This window comes from Thamnophis elegans, chromosome Z, assembly GCF_009769535.1.
Source record: "Thamnophis elegans isolate rThaEle1 chromosome Z, rThaEle1.pri, whole genome shotgun sequence".
Classification (NCBI taxonomy): domain Eukaryota; kingdom Metazoa; phylum Chordata; class Lepidosauria; order Squamata; family Colubridae; genus Thamnophis; species Thamnophis elegans.
Window position 1 is genome coordinate 72,673,894 of NC_045558.1, and position 21,355 is coordinate 72,695,248.

Sequence of the window (21,355 nt, forward strand, 5' to 3'; positions counted from 1 at the left end):
ATGAAATCGCTGCCCTTGTCTCCTACGCCCTCTACTGGAGAATTCTTAACACAGGAATTTTTCTTTCAAATGTTTAAGGATTTTAAACAGGAAATCAAGGAATTTGTATTGGAGCTATATGGTAATTTAAAGTCTAAAATTGCCCAACTGAAGGCGAGTACATCTGTAGCTGTGTCTACCCTGACAGATTATACCGCTGAAATGGAGAATAAATTGGAAAGCTTGGAGGAGGCTAATTCTAAATTGACTACTAATATTCAAACTTTACAACAAAAAATTAGAGATACTCAAGAACAGCTCGTTATGATAAATTTTAACAAGAAGGCATTTGCAATAAGAGTCAGAGGATTGCGTGAAAAGGAGCGAGAGAATCTGAAACAGACCTTTGTTGAGGCCTTCAGCCATGCGGTGGGAAGCCCGGGACTTAATTTTGATTGGCAGATCCGGAAAATTTATCGCCAGAACTCGATGGTAGCGGAACAGCGACAGCTCCCGAGGGACATAATTATATATTTCTCCACAAAAGAATCCAGAAATGCGATTATGCAAAAGTTTTACAATAACAGGTTGCGAGTCGATGGGCAGGATCTGATTGTCTTCAAAGAAATACCATCCCAGATGTTAAAAGCAAGAAGAGACTATACTTTCCTAACTAAGGAGCTTATAAACCACCAGATTCAATATAGATGGGAGGCCCCAGCCGGCATTACGATCACATTTGAGAATCAAAGATTTCGTCTCAATTCTGTTTCGGAGGCTCGAGATTTCTACTATAAGACTTTGAAGGCGGGACTTCCTGATTTACTTGGAAAAAAGGAGAGACAAGCCGAAGGAGAAGGCAAGCAGCAGACCACATGGCTGCAAGATGGAGGGGGTAGCTCTCCCTCTCTCGGAGAAGCAGAAGAGCGGAGACCGAGGATTTAGACATTCCAAAATATTCGCCAAAGTTTTGGATTGAATGGGGGTTTGTGATCTCTCTCCGGTAGAAAAAGTGGAACTGGATATTGGTGGTGCGATATTGGGACTGAATTATGTGGATGCTGAATGTATATTTCACGGGACTTGTATGTCTGAATTTTAATTTAAACTGTCCAGGACTCTAAAGTGAAGAGAGTGGTGATGGTAACTTTATTGAACTTTAGTTGGGGAGGAGGGAGTCGGGTAACGCGAGATAGGTGGAGGGGGAGCGAAAGCTTGATCAGAGTATTTTGAGTTAAAAGGTAAACTGACCTCTGTGTGAATTATTGTTTGAAAATAAGGTTAAGAAAGATTATTTGGAGGGACTATGGGAAATAGTGGTAAACATCAGAGAAGCAAGGTATGAGAGTAAAATGCACGCGGAATGATTTATGTTGTTTAAATGCAAAGGACGAGGGTAAAATGCATGCGAAATGATTTACGTTGTCTAAATTCTATTAGAAGGGAAAGCTTGATGAGATTATTTTAAAATAGAAGGCAAATTGATTCTTGTGTAAAGTATATGTGGAATGATCCACGCTGCTTAATTTTTATTAGAAGGGAAAGTTTGGTGAGATTATTTTGAGCTAGATTGTATACCGATGTCTGTATAAATTTGTATAAATTTTTATTTGAATATAAGGTTAGCTTGAGGAGAGTATTTTAAGATAGAATGCAAACTGATTTTTGTGTAAAGTATTATTTGAATATGTGGATAGATCCACGTTGCTTAAATCTTATTAGAAGGGAAAGCTTGGTGAGATTATTTTGAGCTAGATCGTAAACTGATGTCTGCACAAAGTTGTATAAATTTTTATTTGAAAATAAGGTTAAGGAAGATGAACTGGAGAGTCTATAGGAGGTTGGAGTAAATAACAAAGAAGCAAGAGACGAGAATAGAATACATATAGAATGATTTATACTGTCTAAATATAAATAAAGATGGGGGGCTGAGCTTAATACAAAGAGCTCTTTTTTTCTTTTTTTCTTTTTCTTTTCTTTTCTTTTCTTTTCCTTTTTATAATTTGTAATCTCTTTTTTATCTATTTTTTTATATATATTACTTTTATTTTGAATTCATACGATCATAAGATACTTTAGAAGGGGTTTAACAGAAGGCAGTGCCAGGTGTGGGCCCTGGGAAGTCGGGGGGACTAGGGATGGGGATTTATGGGTGGGTGGGTGGGTGGGAGCTTATATAGTTTCAATAAGAAGAAGAATGCACTTGTATACGGTTGTTCTTTCTTTTTTTCTTTTCTTTCTTTATATTTTCTTTTCCTTGGTTTATTTTATTTTTTATTTTTTTATTTTTTATCATATTATAGCTCAATAAGAGTTGAATAAAGGAATACACCAAGGGGAGAGGTAGAGGGAAAGAAGAGGGAGGAGTAAGGAAGGAGTAAGGGGAATGTAAGGAGGGTGTAAGGGGAATGCTAGGAGGAAGGGGAGAAAGGAAGGTTTGAGGGGATAGGGAAGTAGGAGGGGAGTGTTAGAGGGAGGAAAGGAAAGTTGGAGGGGAAAGATGGGGTGTATGGAGGATGGAAGTGTCAGGTGGGGTTGTGAATGATGATGAGTTGTGTCTTCTTTTTTATTTTATTTTATTTCTTTTCTTATAGCAAATATCCAGTATATAAGTGATTGTAAAATGGAATATGAAAAATGAATAAAATATATATTATATTTTATACATTATCAGCTGAGCCAGGGAGAAAGGTATATATTTAAAGTCACAACCCCTGGTATGCCCCAATTATGGGAGGAAGCTAATTGCTTCCATTCTCTGTCCATTGGCAGAGGAAATGGCTTCAAAGCAAACTAAAACAACAATGACCTCAAAAAGCGCGGTGAGTTCCCCCGCCCCGACAAATAAATTACAGTCATTGCTCCCCCCCCCATCCTCCTGCTGGAGAACCTTTAACTCGAGAAGTATTACAAAGAGTCTTAAATGATGCTTTAAAAGACCATGCAGCTGCGATGGAAATTAAAATGCAGGAAAATATTTCTTCTGCTTTTAAGGACATCTCGGAAGAGGTGATGGGGTTAGTGCAGATTCGTAACCAAGAAATTAGAGAAGATATTTTAGAAGCTTTTAAATGCTTATCTGGCTATGTATCTGTATTGGAGGAAAAAGTGGAAAAAGTTAATGAGTCCAATATTAATTTGGTAATTAAAATGGATGCGGTCCAAGGCAAGGTTTACGATGCAGAAAATGAAATTACAATGCTGCAGTACAGACAGATGGAATTTGCTTGGAGAATAAGGGGCCTTAAAGAGAAAAATCAAGAAAGCCTGAAGGAGATTTTTTCAGAAGCCTTTGGTGGGCCAGTCAAGAGGGGATTTTGACTGGCAAATAGATAAGATATATCGTGTTAATTCGTGGATTGCCAGACAGAAATAACTCCCAAGAGACATTTTAGTCTATTTCGCCACAAGGGACATGAGGAATTTGATACTACAAGAGTGTTACAAAACCAAGTTTCAGATTGCGGGCCAGGAGGTGATAGTTCTGAAGGAAATCTCACCCAAAATGTTGAGATCTAGAAAAGACTATGCATTCTTAGTGGACGAACTCAAAAACCGTCAGTTACAGTTCAGATGGGAAGCTCCAGCCGGATTAGTGGTCAACTACCCGGGACAAAGATATCATCTTAACTCAGTTTGGAAGGTTAAAGATTTTTACAGCAATGTACTAAAGGCTGGACATCCCCCGCCTCCAGGACCCAGAGGAAGGAAGCAAGAAGCACAGACCAGACAGCAAGCTACTCAAGGATCATTGCAGGTGGACCAAGTTCGGACACCTCTGGTGGAATTAGAAGGGACCAAGGAGCAAAGACAAACCCGAGTGGTTACCAGACTTATGGAGCAAGAGCTAAAGAAGCAACAAGTTCTGCAACAAGCTCACGCAATGGCTAAACAACCCACAGATTCTAGCTCAGAAGCGGTGGGAGGAGCCAGGCCGAAAACCAAACTACAGGATTTCCAGATGGCTCTTTAAAAGCTTCAGGAAGCTAAAGATGATAACTAAATTCTTAACTTGGAACATCAATGGCTTAAATTCACCACAGAAAAGGAAGAAAATAAACCATTATTTGAAACAATTTAAGAATGATATAATTTGCCTGCAAGAAACACATATTAGAACAAATGACCAGAAATATTTGATGGCCACCACCTCGGAGAAGAAAAATGATATAGTTATATACCTAAGAAAGGATATGAAAGCTGAACTAATTGAAGCAGACTCTCAAGGAAGATATATTGCAATAGAACTATTATTAGAAGGGAAAAAGATACTCTTAATGGGAGTATATGCCCCCAATCAACAACAAGACAAATTCTACAAGATGCTCCATACCAAGTTAATACAATGGGACTATAGATCCTGCATATTAATGGGTGACTGGAATGGAGTTTTGGACACTAAGAAAGACAAGAAGGGTCTCTTGCAAAATATCCAAATGCGAGCAAAATTACCTAAGTCTTTCTTCGATATGATGGATGATCTGGAGTTACGAGATATCTGGCAAGAAAGAAATGCTAAAGAACAGGACTTTACATTCTTTTCTGATAGACATCAATCTTTTTCTATTAACTACAAATGATTTGCTTTCCAAGGTAAAGAAGACGAAGATATGTTCCAGAGCCTTAACAGATCATAACCCGGTTTGGATGGAATTGGAATTTGGAAAGGAATCTAGAAGGTGTTGGAGGTTAAATGAAAATTTATTTAGATATGAGAAAAATGTCAATGAATGTAAAAAATTGTTGAGAGAATATTTTGTTTTTAATATGAAATCGACCATCAATAAGGGCCTCCAGGCAAACCCATATACAGTTTCCATTGTGCAGCACTTGCTCCACTCTTTGGGGCAGGGCTGCATATTCACGAAACTGGATATGGCTCAGGCCTACCAGCAGCTCCCGTGGATGATGAGGCAATGGCTGAGCAGACCACCGTCACCCACTGGGATGCTTTCCACTGCCGAAGATTACACTGGGATCTTCCAGAGCCTTATGAAGCAGTGGCCTCCCAGAGGTAATTCCATATTTCAATGATGTTCTGATTGCTGCTGGCAGCTGATCAGAACTCATCAAAAGGCTCCGGACGGTCCTGTCTCATTTCAGGGAAGCTGTCTTAAAATTAAAACACAGCAAATGCTGTTTCGGGGTGTTCCAGGTGGAGTTCTTGAGATTTCTCATCGACACTCAAGAACTCCACCCCACCCCTTCTAAAATTAAGGCAGTGAGGAACTCCCCTACTCCAACCAACAAAACCGAACTACAGGAGTTCCTCAGCCTTTTAAATTTCTATGCCCCCTTCATGCATCATAAGGCATCACTAGCCGAGCTGCTCCATTGACTTTTCAACAGAGTGGCAGTCTGGTGCTAGACCAGCCATGAGGCACATGCGCTTGTGGCTGTCAAATCCATGCTGATGTCAGCAGCTGTCCTTGTACAGTACAATGACAGGTTGCGGATGACATTAGCATATTCTGACTCTCCTTTCAGCATGGGGGTGGTCTTCAGCCATGTCTTTCCCACTGGCTTGGAGGCCCCCATCACCTTCTATTCCCAGACTCTCTCTGTAATGGAGAGAAACTACAGCCAGATCAACAAGGATGCTTTTTGCTGCAGTTTCCGGGATTAGAACATTCCATAAGTACCTCTATGGGAGGCACTCCACCTTGATCACTGACCATAAGTCTCTCTTTGGGCTTCTGGCCGGTGACTGCCCCACACACCCCATTCTGTCCCTGAGCATGGACAGAATTCTTGGCCACCTACACCTATACCCTGCAATACCGCCCCAGAAAGCAGCTAGGCCATGCAGTTGCACTGACCGCTGCTCCCTCCCTCATATCAAAAATGACCCAGCCCTGTCCTTCTCTGTCCTCTCTATAGAGGACCTCAGCCTCCCCACCTCTGTCTCGGACGTTGCTCACCACTCCAGAACTGATCCCATTCCTGCCCAAGTTGTAGCCTGGGTGCACAGGGGATGGCCCCTGGGTAAGGTGGCCGCAGAGTTCCAACCATTTAAGCAATGCCATCTGGGACTCTTGGCCCAAGGGGGTTGTTTGCTATGGGGAGACCGGGTGGTGGTTCCCCCCACCCTGTGTCCCCATGTCCTGAACACTTGGGCCACCCTGGCATAGCTCAGATGAAGGTGCTCACCCATAGCTATGTCTTGTGGCCCAAGATGGATGAGGCCATCATGGCATGACTGCCAAGTCTCAGCTTGTACCTCCTGCCAAACTGATCTGTGAATGGGAGCTACCCAGTGGACACTGGTCCAGGCTCCACATAGATTTTTCTGGCCCATTCCACAGCCAGAACTTCCTGGTGGTGGTGGATGTCTTCTCCAAATGGGTGGAGCTACTGCTTATGACATCCACCACCACCGAGGCAACAATTAAGGGATTGCAGAGAATCTTCACCACCTATGGCCTGCCAGACACCCTCGTGTCTGACAATGGGCCACAATTCACCACTCCAAGGTTCCAGGCATTCTGAGCCAGCCTAGGAATCCGGCATGCCCTGACAGCCCCATATCACCCATCTTGCAACGGCTGGGTGGAACAGGCTGTCCGCTTGGCCAAAGAAGCACTAGGGCACATGGGTCAGGGAGGTTGGCCCAACAAGGTGGCTTCCTATCTATTAAACCAACATACCACACCTTGCCCCATTACCAACAAAAGCCCCATGGAGCTGCTGATGGGCTGGTGCCTTTGCACAACCCTAGACAGACTGCACCCCCAATACACAGACCAAAGTACAGAAAGCCAAGGATCACACACATGGCAGTTCCTGCAGGGGGATGCAGTTTTTGCAAGAAACTTCACGGGGGAACCTAGGTGGGTGCAAGCCATTGTTACACACCTAACATGACCCTGTTCCTATTGGGTCCTCGTGCAAGATCGATGAGAATGGCAATGCCACATTGATCAATTAAGGCACTGCCCTCCAACTGAGGCCTTCCCCCAGTCAGACCTCTCCTCAGCAGACCCCAGCCAGCCTACACATACTATGCCTCAAATTGCCACAATCTCACTGGAGACTTTACCTGGAGAGCTGGGCCAGCCTATGCAGGTGGAGCCACATGACATCATTTGAAGCCCATCCCTAGCTGGGGAGGAGCCGGAGCTGGTGCAACTTACCTCTTCAGCCGACACCCCTGGACTGAGGCACTTTGGGCAGAGCCCTCCCTATCTATCAAATTATGCATGCGCAATTACCGTGCATGCGCCCGCTTGGGGGGAAAGAGTTTAAAGTCCTTGACTTGTGACTGGTCTAAAGTCCTCAACTTACAACTGCAAGTCCTTGATTATGATTAACAGCCCGGCAACCAAAGGCCTATTGGTTAAGATGTGCCTGGCTGGAAGCAGGCTTTTTACTCTGTTGCCATTGGCCACTCTGCCTGACAGGTGTGGTATAGCTAGCTGCCAAGCAGAGCGGGGTGCTACCTTGCTGTTGCTTGCTGTTCTGTTCTAATAAAGTTGTTAAAGTTACCTCAACGAGTCTGACACCTCTCTTTTGGTCCATTTTCCAATACTTTAGCTACAGTCTGTTATTCCTTTTTGAAGATCTGCATCATTTTGGAGGGTTATTCTTGTTAAACAGCTGTTAAGGCAAGCTAAAATAAGGAAGTGTCTTTAACTATCTTTAAAAAGTTGATGGAGATCTATAAGGGCAGAAAGTTGTGGTTCTAGTTTATTATTTTTAGTAATTTGTAGCTTGGTCTGCTTTGCTGTGGGTGGATAAAACTAAAAAAATCTGATTTTTATGATTTCTGATTGGTCAGCAATTTCTAAGTGACTTACAAAAAAAGCTACTCTTTGACTAAAGAGGAAGTTAAGAAAATGGAGGAGCAAATTATTAGAGACATATTTGAAAAATCTTTAAATAAAATCCATCAGTTCATAGGACAGCTATGCTCCAAGAGTGTTAAAAAGACTGCTCAAACTACTTCAGAGATACAAATATGTGTAGAAAGTTACCAATTAACTTTAAAAAAAAAATAGATGAAGGTAAAAGATGTAGGATAAAGGGAAAGAAAAGGGATGCAAAGCAAAACATTTTATGGAAGTATTTTAAAAATGAGTATGAATATTAGAACTATATAAGTTGGATAACTGCTTAGTGTGTGGTGTAAGAGATAAAAATCATTTCTGAATATATATTAGTCAGGTAGTAATATAATGTATATTATTATTAGAATTATATAGGTTGAAAATATGATTAACAATGAAACACTAGAAGTAAGTAATTGAGATTAGACAAAGAAAGAACATATTTCAATAAAAACAACAGTATTAATAGTAGAATCATAAGGATTAAAGGGCTGGAAAAATATTAAATATGTAAAAATGTGATTAACAATGAATATACATTAAATGCTTGAAAGATCATGATTGATGTTAGAGGTGCATATTGAAATATTGAATAAGGAAAAAAGGAAGGATCATGTCTTTGAATATTAGAATGATAGGGAAAGGGTGAAAAGGACTAAAATAGAGGTAGAAATAAGAGGGTGGAAATAGTAAAAACAGATGTTAAGATGATACAACATATGGCAGAACTATGAGAAAGTTTAGAATTGAAGGATGATAGTACAGGTTATGTGCTAGTATAAAGAGAAGAGAGAACCCTAAAGCGAAGTCTATAACTACTTGACAAACATTCCAGAGAAGAAAGAGATATCATTCCATGAAAACAAGTTAGAAGGAGTGACTTAAACTTATAAGTCGATTGGAATTAAAATGGATTTTTACCAGTTTGATATTTGTGTAATTAAAATTTTATATTCAGAGGAAATGTAGATGTTCACAGATTAATGATCATCACACAGCAAAAGCATTACAGTGGTAGATAATTTTAATTGTTGCACACCCACGTATGTTTCAATGGTGGGTTTCAAATTTTTTAGAACCTCTTCCGTAGGTGTGGCCTGCTTTGTGGGAGTGGCTTGCCAGCCATGTGACTGGGTGGGCATGGCCAACTTGTAAAACGTGGTAAAACTCTTGCTTAGCAACCAAAATGTTGGCTCAGAAACTCTGGCATTTGAAGCACACAAGTCTTAAAGCTGTCAAGTTACAAGATCCTTGCACTCCTAACTCTTTAGAAAAAAAAAACCCGGGGGTGTTCAAACTTGACAGCTTTAAGACTTGTGGACTTCAACTCCCAGAATTCCTCCTCTCGATCTTCATCTTGATGATGTGTGGACGGGCGGGGTGGGGGAGCTGGAACCGGTTCTAAACGGCACTGTAGATTTGTGGAATCTCTTCTATAGAAGAGGTTAGAACTGGCAGGAAGCCACTCCTAGTATGTTTGCACTAGTGGCGAATATGTGTAGCTTGCATATAGGATGAGGGTGAAGATTCATTCTCCAAGTTTGTGGGTTGATTTCTGAATGTTTCATTACCAGGCTAGGTAGGTAACATCTTCAGCAGAGTTTAGAAGATGTCAGTGTCAGTGTTATTTTGTTTTTAAGGGCTTCAGATGTGGATGTATCAAGTAAGGTCTTATGATGGGTCACATGTGAGTCATCAATAGGTCTTGTGATGGGTCGTGTGATAAGGAGATTACATCAGGTCAGGATCATTGGGAGGTGGATGTTTCATTTTGTCTATTGCATTAACATTGGGGATGATTCTTTGTCTGATGTCTTCTTGTGTTTCTTGGTCCAGATGGTGCATTTTTAGAATGGATTTGGAATTTAATGAGGTCAGCATCTTTGTGGTTGACACTGAGGCTGTGTATGAGAAGAGTCTTTTCGTCATCGGATAGAGGTGGTCTATGTGGTCTATCTATCTTCTGGATAGATTTCTGATCCATAGTTCTGAGTTGTCATCTTGTGGTTTTGGGGTGATTGTATTGAGTTTGTCTTGTAGTGAGTTGTGTTTTTGAGTTTGTATTTTGTTGGCATTCCTGTGAATTGTGCATTCTGTCTGTCAAGTCTTGTCTGATGGAGTTGAGGCATGCAGTTTTTTGTTCATTGGTGATGTGTTTATATTTTTCCAGGTAGTTGTGGGTATTGGTGATCATGAGTCAAAGCATTTTGCATTTTGGAAAGCCAGTTTCCATGCTTGTGGGTGGTTGATCACTGGTCAGTAGTATATGCATTTGGGGGTTGTTTGTTTGTGGAGGCCTTCATGGAGGAAGTGTAGTTGTTCATGGGTTGACAATCATCTCACAGCAAAAGTATTCCAGCAGCGGATACAGAAGGAGTGACTTAAATAAGTCAATTGGAATTATAATAGATTTTCATCAGTTTGATATTTTAATTAAAAATTATATTCATGGGGGAAGTGTAGCTTGGGTATAGGATGAGATTGAAGGTTCATTTTCCAAGTTTGTGGCTTGGTTTCTGAACCAAGCTAGCTAATATCTTCAACAGAGTTTAGGTGATGTCAGTGTTCTTCTGTTTATAAGGACTTTGCGTGATCAGCAGGTTTTGTGATGAGACAGGTGTGGGTATATCAAGTGAGGGTCTTATAATGGGTCTTATGATGGATCAGGCGTGAGTCATCAGCAGGAGTCTTATGATGGGTAAATTATATCAGGTGAAGGTCATTGGGAGATGAAGTGGTGGTGGTGGGGGCTTTCATGGGTTAGTTAAGGGTAAGTGCTGTCTCTAAACAGAAGAACGCTGACACTGACATCCTCTAAACACTGCTGAAGATGTTACCTAGCCTGGTAATGAAACATTTGGAAACCAATCCACAAGGTTGAAGACAAACCTTCACCCTCATTAAATTTTTTACGTGCAGCAAAAAAAGCCCACAAATATAATAAATGCAAATAAACAGATTAAATACATTAACACACTTAGATTAGCTAGCTCACAAAATTTTCTCTTTTAAACAATATTTAGATATGTATAGGAAAATAAAATCATCTTGATCATTCTACTGTGGCAGTGAAACATTATGCTTGATATATGCCCAAGACCAAAAGTGAAGTAGCAAATAACTAGAAAGATCCATAATGTCACAAGCAAGACTCTTCTATCATTATGAAGGGTGTTTTGGTGTTAGATTTTTGCATGAAAATAATGAAAGCAACACTGAAATCATACCATCCTTTTAATTAAAGGAAGCATGTCTGTGCAATGATTTAAAGTCAAACTGGTTACTTTAGATTCTACAGGGAATGGCTGGACTGTTGCAAGATAACATTCCTCATGTCAGTCTGTGGTGCTATTTAACTTATCATTTAGCTAGCCATTAAAATGTTGTCATCCAGACCACTAGATTGCTGTACCTGTGGGTGGGAGTCTATTTATAGGCTTCAGTTTTAATGAATAAGTACTCCAAATTCCAATTCCCAAAAATTCTGCTGAGAAAAATGACAATGTTGAAAAAAGGATTTTCTAACCAATTGAAAAAGAAATATTATGTATAGGAAGTGATGAACATCAAACCAAAAGATATAACCCACCACTGGGCCAAAAAAAGAGACGTCTATAAAGAGACCATATAGTTATAGTAAGCAGCTTTATGAAATCAACAATCCAGTATACTGTTCATAACTGTAAAAAGGGAAATTCTACATTGACATTATTAGATAATTTTTTCTTATCTAAACAAAGTTAATCCTTTTCTTGGAAGATCAGCTATTGTTGCCGGCCTGCTTGGCCTGGTGTGTAGTTGCATACTTCCTATAGACCAGCATTTCTCAAACTTTGCAACTTTAAAATATCTGGACTTCATCTCCCTGAATCGCCCAGTCATCCATCTTGAAATTTGCACATCTTAAAATTGCCAAATATGAACAAACTATTGTAGACAGTAGAAGTGGTTTTAAGAATGTTTTTTCTTAATTACCTCCCTTAGAGGTTATTGCAATATATGTTGCATGAGGTCATCTAAAAGGTTGAAAACTACATGATGCATATTCTGACTAGCTTCATCTTCATTTAATTCTTTGGACAGCGAATATTTTGTTCCCCATGACGTCACATAATTTTGATGACAGAAATTCTGTTCCCTGATTTGAAAATATTTTTTCTTTTGCTATTATAATTCCAGCATTATTTTTAATAGGGCACCTTTGTGGGAGAAGTCTTTAAAAAGTCAAGATGACATTTGTGAGAATGGGATTAAAGTCTTTTAAAGGGGGTGGGGCTTCCATCTTGTTTGATAGTCAATTCCATGTTTTTAGAAATTCTATATTTACAACTGTTTCATGCAAGCTGAATCTTTGATTTCATCATCTTTGTAATACTTATTCTTGTCTGTGATTTTTGTTTGTTATTTTTATGTTTATTTGGTTTGTATAACTATCCATCTCAAACCACTCCGGGAAGTGAATAAATTGAAGAAAATTATTCATATTTTTTATACAGTATATTAACATAAAAATACATCATTTTATGAGATGTTAAAGAATGAAAACATAGTCACAGCTATCTGAAAATTGAAATCTGAAATTTTACTAAATATAACAACTTGTTACACCCTACTCGCAAAATCAATATTTCTCATCGATCCTCAAGTCTTTAGTTTTTCAGCTAGTTTATCCAATTATTTATACTAGTAATTTAATCGCTTAATAATCAGGTACTTATCTTAAACTGTTTAAAGCAATCAGTGGAAAATATTATCAGTTATCTGTGATCCCCGAGGGAGGAGTCTGTCCCAAGGCTTTATAAGTGACAATAGCCTGTCTCAGCCACCTGCCAATCATGGTGGAGGAGATCCTGGCACCCTAGGAGCTGGGCTGAAAGGAGACAAAGAGGGCCGAGGACCTGCGGGTTGGCTCTGTGCATTGAAGATAAATAGGGAGGGCACGGCAGACATCTAGTCAGTGCCAAAGGTGTTCCCTCTCGTGGGAAGGTGCCAGACAAAAATTTGGGAGGATGATCTCCTGTGCCCTGTGGAAGGGGGAGTTAACTTTAGGGAGGAAGGTGGAATCCAACCGAAGGACAATCCTACCTGGGTGAAATTGACAGAGATCCTCTTTTGATGACAGGGCCCCCATTTTGGAAAAGTGGAGCCACTGAGGATCTGGGTGGATTAGGATCCCCTGGCACAAGGAAATCTCCTCCTGAGGAATCCTCCATTGGGGGGAGATGGACAGCTGGAGAAGGTTCGCAAACCAAGGTCATCTGGGCCAATGTGGTGCTATTAGAATGATGTCTTCCCTCTCTACCTCTACCTTTCTTAGAGTCCCCAGGATTAGAGGAAGAGGGGTAAGGGCGTAGAGTAGGCTTGGTGGCCATCTGCTCCTGAGGGCATCTGTCCCTTCTGCATTCGGGGCAGGGAGGTGCGAGAAAAATCATGGAAGCTATGCGTTCATTGGGGTACAAACAAGTCCCTCAGTGGTGTGCCAAAGCATTGACAAATTTTGCAGAACAGAGCAGGGTGGAGCTGCCACTCACCATGATCTACTATCACTCGGCTGAGCCAGTTGGCCCGATGATTGGCGGTGCCCGAGATGTGCTCCGCTACTACTGATAAGTATCTCTCTGCCCAGGAGCTGAGCTTCAGAACCTCTAGTCAGAGATTCTTGGAGTGTGTGCCCCCATGATGGTTTATGTGTGCCTTTATGGCAACATTGTTCATCAGAAGAAGCATGTGATGGCCGATAATTGAGTCCTTGAAGTGGTGGAGGGCAAGGCGAGTTGCCTTCAACTCTAGCTAGTTTATGTTGTAGTGCAGGTCAGAGACTGTCCATCGACCTTGTGCCAACTTGGAGCGCATCAGGCCCCCCCAACCGAACAAGCTCATGTCTGTTGTGACTGTGGTTTGAACCAGCTCCCAGAACTCAGACCCGTGGCGCAGATCCAGAGACAGCCACCACCGCAGAGACAGGTGCACTTCCGCCTGTAGGGGAATAGTTCGTAACGAGTTGCTCGTGTGTTTTCACTGGTACAGAATGAGTGTTCATTGTAGCACCCTGGAATGTAGACAGACCCAGGGCCCTATGCCTATGCATGACACCATCATGCCTAGTAGCCGGGACTCGTTCAAGATGGAAACTGACTGACTTGCTCGTACCAGCCGGGCCAATGATTGAAGGCTGATGCATCACTCTGGAGAAAGTCAGACCAGTCCCACGACTGAGTCTATCACCACCCCCAGATGAAGAATCTTTGTCGTGGGCTAGAGATGACTTTTGGGAAAGTTGACAGAAAATCCCAGGGACTGTAATGTTCTGATGATTAAGTGAAGGTCGTGTACCGCCTGTGTGTGTAATCGAGCCTGAACTAACACATCATTGAGATAGCATTGGAGTCTCACTGGGGTGGGATATAGGTGAGCCACCAATGCCACCAGGACCTTCGTGAATGTGCGTGGGGCTGAGGCCAGGCCAAAGGGTAAGGTCCTATATTGTAATTAAGCCCCTTGTGGGAGAATCTGAGGTATCTGCAATGATCTCGCAGAACCAGGATGTGCAGATAGGTTAGTTAGATAGGCTTAGATAAGAGATAGATATAGTTAGTTATAGGTATAGGTATAGTTAGATAGTTAGATATAGTTTAGAAATAGTTACGAGGGCAACGGCTGGTTGCACCTGGGGGGGGGGCGGGAAGGACTGAATGGCAGGGATTAGGACTAGGGTCAGGGCTTGAGATGGAGTTAGGGCTGGGCTAGGGCTGGATTAATGTAGGATTAGTATTAGTTAGGCTGGTGTTGGGCTAAGATTGGGTGGGGTTAGGGTGTAGGTTAGTGTTAGGTTAGTGTTAGATTAGTTTAGATTAGTGATTAGGTTTAGGAGTAGGGTTGGGGGTGGGATGGGATTAGGAGCGATAGAGGATGGCGGCTGCAAGGGCGAGGACTTGGTTTCGGAAAGGTCAGCGCTCTCCCCCCCGCCTAGAGTGGCTCAGGCCAGTTTCAGACTTTGGCCCCCCAGACTTAATATCAGGAAAGAAACTTTTGTGCATGCAGTGCGCTGACCTTCTTTTGGACTCTAAGAGGGGTGAGACTGACCAGTTGCTACTTGTGAACATCAGACTTTCATGCCTTACCCTTTCTCATGTACGGCTACCCTGTACACTAGAGACTTTTGGTCTGGTAGCAGTGGACGTCTCTCCGGGACATAGAGGAGAGAGAAGAGCGGAGCAGTTCTCTCTCCACTTTTACATAATTGTTTGATATCGCACTATCGCAGTGCTCCATGCATTTTAACGTATGGTGAGTGCTTGAGGTGTGACTGTGATGTATGTATATACCCACTTTTATCATATAGCTGTATTTGTGTTTTTAAAATTGTCGTGGGGGAGTGTTTGTTTGGATGAGTGAGTACGTTTGAGAAGGCTGGGACTACAACCAAGTACCTCCTACACTGAGTGCTTTGCAGAAGTGTTAGGGGGGGGGCTGGTTTAATCCCCAGCCTTAGAATGTATGGTTCGAAGGGCTTGCCAGGGATGTCGATAGCCCTGGGGGAGGGTGGGGGCCTATGGACACAGGAGTGGGCCGGAGCATTACGGTCTTAACTGGGAGGGGCAGATATGGTGGAGACCTTAGGGCAAGCCATTACCGGGGAAGGAGGGTTCGCTATGTTACAGAGATCCCTCCTTCTGGCCCTATTAGTCCCACTCCAAGGCCAGATGGCACGAGTAGTCAGGGCCCTGGTCTCAGGCTGCTGTTGCTAAATGCCAGGTCTGTGGTTCACAAGGCTCCCCTCATCTGGGACTTAATTTTAGATGAGGGGGCAGACATGTATTACTGAATGTATATATGAATGGCATGTATTACTGAAACCTGGCTGGGCCCGGAGGGAGGAGTCCCCCTCACCGAGTTGTGCCCAGAGGGTTTTCAGGTGCTTCACCAGCCGCGACCCCAGAAAGGGGTGGGGGAGTGGCCGTGGTTATCCAAGAGTCTTTAGTTCCTCGTTAGGATCCCTGCTCCGGAGCTTGTCGGGTGTGAGTCCTTGCTGGTGAGGTTGGACCCTGGGGGTCAAGTGGGCTTGCTGCTAACGTACCTGCCTCCCAACAGCATTGCAGCAGCTCTCCCCTCGCTCCTCGAGTCAGTAGCCAAGCTGGCAGTTGAGTTCCCCAGGCTTATGGTGCTGGGGGATTTCAACTTGCCTTCGCTCGGCGAGCACTCTGATGGGGCACAGGATTTCATGGCTTCCATGACAGCCATGGGCTTGACCTATGTAATTCGGGATCCAACTCACTCGGCGGGTTACACACTTGACCTCGTATTCCTCTCGGAGCAGTGGAATTGCGATCTTGGTCTGAGGGGTATTGAGATCTTGCCCCTGTCGTGGTCAGACCACTGCCTACTGAGGCTGGACTTTCGGAGGCCGATCCCCCACTGTAGGGAGGCGGAACCGATTAGGTGGTTCCACCCCAGGTGCCTTATGGACCCTATAGGCTTTCAGACAGAGCTTGGTATTATACCTGATACTCTCGCCGGCGATTCGGTTGGGACGCTGGTCGCTGCTTGGAACTTGGCGGCGGCAGGGGCCCTTAACCAGATTGCGCCTTTACGGCCGATCCGAGGCAGTGGATCCAGGAGGGCTCCTTGGTTTACTGAGGAACTCTGGGAGATGAAGCGCCAAAAGAGACACCTAGAGCGCTGCTGGAGATCCAGTAAGTCCGAGTCAGACTGAGCACTATTAAAATTCTGCATCAGAGCCTACCTCCGGGCAATTCGGATGTCAAAAAGAACTCATATTGCCACTCTGATAGCTTCCGCTGAGTCACGCCCAGCCGCCTTGTTTAGGATAGCCCGTTCCCTCCTTAAAGGGAGGGATTCGGGCACTCCTTTACAAGGTAAGGCTGAGGAGTTCGTCCAATTTCTCGTGGATAAAGTGGCTCGGCTTTGGGCAAACCTGGACTCCAATTGCGCAGAGCCAGCCGAGGTACCGGGGGAAGGTCTTGAGTGACATTGTTGGATTGATTTCCAGTCTGTTACTCCTGAGGAAGTGGACAAGGCCATCGGAGCAGTGAGTGCCTCCACATGTGTACTGGACCCATGTCCCTCCTGGCTGGTTGCGAACAGCAGAAAAGCCGATTATCTAGACGCCTTCCAATCTGGTTTCAGGCCTGGCTACAGCACGGAAACTGCTTTGGTCGCACTGACTGATGATCTCTGGAAAGCCAGAGACAGGGGCCAGGCACCAATTGCGTCCCTACCTGAACCGGGAGGTTTTTGTTCAGCCACCCTGAGTCCCTTCGGGGAATAGGGCGGCTTACAAATCAAATAAATACCAAATACCAATATCAATACCAGATATGCCTCCATAAGATCCACAGATGCTAGATAGTCCCCACCACCACCTGATCCCTTGGAGAATTGATCTGAGGGAGGACATCTTGAATCACCTGTAGATCAGGAAAGAGTTCAGGCATTTGAGGTCCAGAATTGCCCTCCATCCCCCCGAACTCACGACAAAAAAAAGGTTGGAGTAGTAGTCCAACCCCTGTTCCATTGCCAGGACCAGCTCCACCACCCAAATTTCCAGCAGATGTTGGATGGCTAGGTCCATCAGGTAGTGGCAGGCCGGATCCTGTGATGATGGGAAGGTCCCGAAGAGAGTCAGGGGCAGGAAGAGTAACTCCAAATGGAGGCTGTTCCACACCATTGACCTGACCCAGACGTCTGTGGTTATCTGGTCCCACTGATCTGCAAATTGTTCCAGGCAGTCGCCGATGGGAAGACTAGGGTTGAGTTATTTTCCTTTGTGGAAGGGACAGCCCCCTCCCCTGAAAGGGCCACCTGGACTGCCCTTGGTACCTACCCCTGTCTTGGTAATAAGTGCATGGGGACTGCCTGTCTGGCCTATTGGAATAACACCTATGTTGCTATAAGGTTTGGGAGCCCTATAGGAGGGTCTATGATATGAGGCCGGGCAAGTGTCAGGTTTCTTAACATTGGAAGGTAGGACCTTCTTCTTGTCTTTGTTCTCTATGAGAATCATATCTAATGATTCCCCAAAGAGATTGGTGCCCATGTAGGGGGAAGATGCCAGGTTCTACATAGACTTATTGTCCACTTGCCAGCTGTGCAGCCAAAGTAGCCATCTGGAAGTCACCGAGCTGGAAAGGGCCTGGAATGCATATTTAATAGAATCTAAAGTGGCATTCACAGAGAACTGTGTGGCTGCAATAATTTTTGAGATCTCCTGTCTGGCTTGTCTGCAAGGCTAACAGAGGAGACAGAGAGGGAAGAAGGACTGAAGCCCCTGGAAGGAGAGCTGGACTGGTGAGAACTAGACTTGATGGGCGACCTAGATCAACTTGGAGAACTGGGCCTATTGATTTGGGCCTGCTTCTCGGCCCTGGCAATCAGTTTCTCCAGGACCTGCTGCCTGCAAAGCTCATCTTGCACTGCGGCCCTGGAGGGACACTGGTTGGCCAAAGTGTTCAAGGCCGCCAACCTTGTCCGGGGTCTACCCATTTCCCCCTCTCTGGGGCCTAGTTGAGCCTCTGGTGAGACCCCTGCGATCTCGGACCTAGACTCGGCCATCGCAATCACTCACACATCAATGGGATATGGAAAAAAATGTGACTCGTAGCACCTGCCGATGTTGCGGCCCTCGGAAGCATCTTTGGCTTCTTCATACTATGTCCTGTCAGCCCCGAACAGTGGTTGTGATGCAGGTCCAATGATCTAGTCACGAGGCTCAGCAAATGGCAGCCTTCACATGGTAAAGACAAAATGGCCACCAGCCAACGCTCATGGTGCCAATCGCTGCGCAAAGCTCCAACAGATGCGCTTCTGTGCTAATCGGCAAGCCTCACCTCTCTGGCACTGCAAACAGCCTCATCGAACGCTCTGCTGGAAGTGCCTCCATGCTAATCACTGAGCCTCCGTAGCCACTCCCGGAGAGCTGCATGGGACAGAGCCTATCACCCCTGTGTGGCCAGGGACAGAACAGAACTCTAAGGGCCCCAAGGTAGGAGGGGAATGCCAGATCAGCACCCCTACCTTGGTGTGAGACGGACAAGTCGGTCTCTGATGGTGGCAGCTCAATGTTGAATTTAGGTAAATTTTAGTAATAAGCCAATTGATCGAATATCATTAATTTTCCTCTAACGGAGCCAATTAGCAGTGGTTGGACCAAAGACTGAGAGGAAACTGAGGCCAGAAGGGAAAGGAGGAGTATTAAAGAAATATCCCCCAGTCTTTGGACCTCAGGCTTTGGCAATACCCACGTGTAGGCCCTCTCGCAATTATCACTGGAAAATAACAAATTTTGAAAATTTTCTAACAATTCATCATTATAACAATCTTTAGATTCCAGTTTCCCCATGTATATTTTTACAAATACTTTCACTTTGCTTGCTTGTATATAAGAATTTAATTCTCCATCCCCTCCTCCTCCCTCTGTGATCCATCGATTGATTGATCTCCAGAAGCCATAGCACTTGGGACACTCCCTGTTAATCTGGATGACAATTGATTCATTCTTGTTATCATAAACAGTATTATTTCTGCAGAATTCAGAGCCTGAACACTTTGGTTCTCATTCTTTTATTTCAGGAATGCATAGAATTTGAATAACTGTTCTCATTGTGCATAATTTGTTGTGATGTCTTCATGCCAGTAAGTCACTATTGGTTCAATAAATTAAGGTGTATTATAAAACAAATATTGTAGAATCCAGAGTATGAATTTACAAAACCAACTTTCCTTTCCTTGGCTTGAAACCAGATCATCCAAGGAATACATAAGACAAATCATTTGGAGCAGAGGCAACATTTATTTGAGAGGGTTTATTTGAAGTACAACAATTAAAGGTTGCAACAGAGTTACAGTTATCAAATCATTACCTTTATATATTTGTTCCCCTCAGAATCAGAACCCACCCACTAGGAATTATTGGAAACTGTAATTAGCTGGATGGCCAAAAGAGGGTGCTTGATGGTTAGGATCTTGTATTTATCATGAAAAAAAATGGGCTACCACATTTGGCCAATTTCAACCTCTGTCTATTCATTTATTCATTTATTTTAATTTTTATTTATTTGTCAACATGTACAAGGTAACAGGTATTAGTATAGACATGGACATTTTCACATGAGATTGGTATAAATAGATGGATATAAATAAGTATAACATGGCCATGAACACATAAAATGTGTTATATCAATGGGGACGGTAGGACAGGGATGGTAGGCATGCCCCTTTAGAGACCTCTTAGGAAACATGTGAGTTCCATGGTGGGCAGTTAATCTATGTAGATTGCATCTATTGCTATACCCTGGTTGAGTTGTATGGTCCAAATGTTTTTGCAGTGTAGGAACTGCAGATTAAAGGACAATTTTTTTCTGAAACCAATTTGCTTGTTCGAGTGTAGGTTGTTTGTCTCTAAGTGAATGAATGGTTTATGAATTGGTGAATGGTGATGAATTGGTTTATGATGGATTCCATGACTTTACAGGAGATGCAGCAAAGGGAGATTGGTCGGCAATTCTCAACTAGCCTGGGATTTCCTTTTTAGAAGATAGGAATGACCGTTGGTCAGGCAAGGAGCTGGTCCTAAAAGATACTTTATAGATATGCTTAGAGGTTCGGCTATGGCAGTGGAGAGCTTTTTCAGAAAGTAGGCACATATTTCATCAGGACCAATAGATAGAGATGGTTTTAGGTTGTGTAGTGCCCTTTTGACAGTGTCTTCAGTAAAATCAATGTGTGTTAGATTGTTGCAATTGGTTGAGGTATGACTAGGAAATGAGGGGGAGATGCCATTGCTGTTGACAAAGACTGAACTGAAAAATGTATTGAAGAGATTGGCGTTAATGGCTTCATCGTTGCAGTCTTCCCCGTTATGCTCTTTTAGAGATGGGATAGTTTTGGGATCTTTAAGTTTGGTGTTTACGAATTGTAGAAGGCTCAGGTGGATTTTGTGTGTAACAGCTCTTCCTCCTGTTTGCAATGGTAATTGGTACATTCTGCTTTTATTTGGTGGCATAGGGTTTTGTCTTGGTTTTTGAAGTTAGCTACATAGCCAGTTTTATTTTTCCACCAAAGGGATTTTTTTTTTAGATTGGAGTTTCCTTATTGATATGGGTAATTTGTTCTTTTTGGCTTGGGGTGTTACAAAAGGTACATATAGTTTAATGACTCTTTGGACTTCGAGTAAGAAAGTGTTACAATGGTCTTCTGCAATATTGCAATCATTGATAGGATTTGCCAAACTAGAGATGAGAGGTCAGCAGCTATGAGATCGTAGTTTGCTTTTTTGAAGTTATATTTAGGAGTCCTATTATGAGATTCTTTGTATGGATGTAAATTTAGACAGAAGTCAATCATACTATGGTTGTTGTTGGAAAACGCTCTTTGATTTGTAGGTTATAAATTGAGTTTAAACAGTTGCAGAAGATGAGATCGAAGCAGTTGTTGAGTCTAGTGTTGTTATTTATCAATTTATCCAGTCCCAAAGTAGTGACAGCATTATACAGGGTGGTATGTATGGTTTTGATTGGGCATTCATTTAAGGT